Source organism: Anneissia japonica, unplaced genomic scaffold (assembly GCF_011630105.1).
Source record: "Anneissia japonica isolate Jap-2015-1 unplaced genomic scaffold, ASM1163010v1 scaffold7429_len65383_cov117, whole genome shotgun sequence".
Classification (NCBI taxonomy): domain Eukaryota; kingdom Metazoa; phylum Echinodermata; class Crinoidea; order Comatulida; family Comatulidae; genus Anneissia; species Anneissia japonica.
In genome coordinates, this window is record NW_022743507.1 from 52,960 (window position 1) to 56,539 (window position 3,580).

The following is a 3,580-nucleotide window of genomic DNA, read 5'->3' on the forward strand; positions in this document are numbered from 1 at the left end:
GCCTTAATGTGGTTGGAGGCTAGGATTTTTCTCCTGATGGCTAAATAATCTACACAAATAATATTATTAACACCCGAGTTTTATGAATAAACCTGTCATGAAAATTCAGTAACACCATGGTAACTATAAAGGAAAGACATAATTTCTTTAATTATCTGCCACATGCAGGAACAAACCTGTATAGCTTATCATACGTAAAAGTATTGAAGTTAAAACATATTTATTTTTTTCGTCCGCATGCGCTCATGCTGCTTAAATACAGTCCGCCCTCTATCGTAAAACAGATGCAGGCGCTCCAGAATTATAAAAAAAAATATAGCCTATTAGACTAGAAAAAAAATCTGAAAAAAATGAGTTAGGGGGAGTGGAATGTTAGAAGGAATCCACATAGCCAGATATCCAAATTAATCCTTTCTGGTCACCCTAAGCCCTGTCTCTTATACACATAAAGTTTAACAACTCGCTTCTTTGAGATGAGAACTTTGTTAAAAAAGTTAAAGAAATAATTAGAGATACAAAACGTATGTATGCGGCAACCCCATACAAATTGGAAAATATTGACAACATAAAAAATGATGACGTATGTTTTGTGATCGACGATCAACTTTTCTTTGAAATGATTCTGCTCGCAATTAGAGCTATGTCTATCCGTTACGGTTCACAAAAAAAAAGATCCGATAAATTAAAGGAAGAAACTTTGGAGATACAAATTAAAGAATTGAGTGACAAGGAAGTAAAGAATAAAGATATTCATGAATTGAATGAAAAACAAAAATTACTCATGGAATTACGTAAAAACAAAATGGAAGGGGTCTTGGTTCGGTCGAGAGCAAGATGGATTGAGCACGGTGAAAAGAAAATAAAAACAGAAAATAGAAACAGAGTTAGTAATACAATTAATAATATCTGAACAGAAAATAATAATAATTTAAAATCATCGAAGGAAATTCTACAGGAAACGAGGGCTTTCTACCAGAAACTTTATGCAAGGCGAGATAGAGAGGAAGAGGATATCGCTTTGGATAGCCTCTTTAAGAAAGGAGGATATATATATATGTTGACTGAGAGGGAAAAAATGAAATAGAAGGGCCACTTTCACTGCAAGAAATGAATAAAAGTTATAAAAATATGAGTAATGGGAAATCTCCAGGTTTAGATGGATTCACAACTGAGTTCTTTAATTTTTTTTTGTGGATATTGGTATTTTGCGGATATAGTATGTTGACTGAGAGGGAAAAAATGAAATAGAAGGGTCACTTTCACTGCAAGAAATGAAAAAAAGTTATAAAAATATGAGTAATGGGAAATCTCCAGGTTTAGATGGATTCACAACTGAGTTCTTTAATTTTTTTTTTTGTGGATATTGGTATTTTCCTTTGGAGATCGTCAAATCATGCATTTAAAACAGGCAAATTATCAATCACACAGAGTCAAGGCCTTATTACAATTTTGCCGAAAGGAGAAAAAGATCTTATTTGAAAAATTGGCGACCAATTACACTTTTGAATACGTCATATAAAATTATTTCTTCATGCAAATAGAATAAAAATTGTTCTCACAAATTTAATACATGAGCAACAGAGGGGCTTTATAAAAGGACGTTTCATTGGAGAGAATATCCGGCTTATTTACGATGTACTAAATATTGCTGAAAATGAAAATCTCCTAGGCCTGCTTTTAAATATTGATTTTGAGAAGGAATTTGATTCGGTGTCTCATTTGTACTTGAAAAAGGTGCTTCTTAAGTTTAATTTTGGCAAGGATATTTAGGATGGGTGCATATTTTCTACCATGAAGCAAAATCATCAGTTATGGTCAATGGTTTTATTTCCAAATCATTTTGCATTGGTCGTGGATGTAGACAGGGGGACAGTTTAAGTCCATATTAATTTTATTTTTGTTATGTATTTGAAGTTTTTGGAATAATGATTAGAAATAATGACAAGGTTAAGGGGTTAAAATTGGGTGATAAAGAATTTTTGCTCTCTACCCTGTGCTTGGAAAAGCGTCTCTACACTGATCAGATCAAATGTGCCGACGACTGACAACGCTGAAATAACGACTCTCATCGACTCTTGACTGTATAATTCGAATATCTGATCCGATCGTATGCGACCGCATTTGATTGACTATGCCTAGGCCTGTTAACGAATTCTAAAGTCATTGTTTTTCGATAATTGGATTTTAGATAACAGTTTAATTCTAGAGGAACATGTGAACCATAATAAACAATTCTCGTATGAAACACTGTTTCGGAAACTTAACTTGCAAAGTATCTGAACAGTCGACATCGAATCAGCACTTTACAGGCCTGGCCTTAATGTGGTTGGAGGCTAGGATTTTTCTCATGATGGCTAAATAATCTACACAAATAATATTATTAAACCTGTCATGAAAATTCATTAACACCATGGTAACTATAAAGGAAAGACATAATTTCTTTAATTATCTGCCACATGCAGGAACAAACCTGTATAGCTTATCATATGTAAAAGTATTGAAGTTAAAACATATTTATTTTTTTCGTCCGCATGTGCTCATGCTGCTTAAATACAGTCCGCCCTCTATCGTAAAACAGATGCAGGCGCTCCAGAATTTTAAAAAAATATAGCCTATTAGACTAGAAAAAAAATCTGAAAAAAATGAGTTAGGGGGAGTGGAATGTTAGAAGCAATCCACATAGCCAGATATCCAAATTAATCCTTTCTGGTCACCCTAAGCCCTGTTGACACTTGATTTTACGCCTTGTATACAAATTTCGGCCATTTTTCAAAATGGCCGCCAAATTTATTTAAAATGTGCATAAAATTGGAACTAAATAATCTACAGATACTATGTTGGTGTCTAAACTCATAATTTCTATAGGCAACAAACTAGACATATAAAAACTACTGTCACTCAAGCCAGAATGGAACAATTAAAAAATTGGTGTTTATTTGTTTTTAAAATACTGTAATTGCAAAATATACTTAAAATGTAGGGCCTACATAAAATAGGAACGAGTATAAGCTACTAGTACAGTTTTCTATGTAATCCAGATAGATTTTTGTGCAAAAATAGATTTTATTGACTAATTTTATCATTTTTACTGCGCTGAATTCAAACAAGTTAGGTGACATTTTTGTCCCAACGTCATCGGCCGCCATTTTGAATTTCAAGATGGCTGACGCACCACATAAAACATTGTCATAATTGGTGACAATGGAAAGGGAATTATACACTGATCATTTATTTCATTACACCTAAACAACATAATACATATTTACAGCGATATAGACCAATATATAAAGTCATATGAAACAAAATGTCAAAAGGTCAAAAAATCAAACTTACCAAAAGTTGTTGTGTTTGGTATCATTTTAAAGCTCTGCCAATGATGAGTTACGTTTTCCGGTATATACAAGTCAGAAACTGTGTAGTTTTTCATAGATTGTCCTGTAAATCCTATTTAAGGCATACTGTATACAAAAATAAACAGGACCCAGTTGCCTAATGTTCGTGAGCTCTCGGGGTGGAGGTGGGTGGGTTCTCTTAATTCTAACTAGCATTTTACTATCGAGCACATAACGCATGTGCTTTA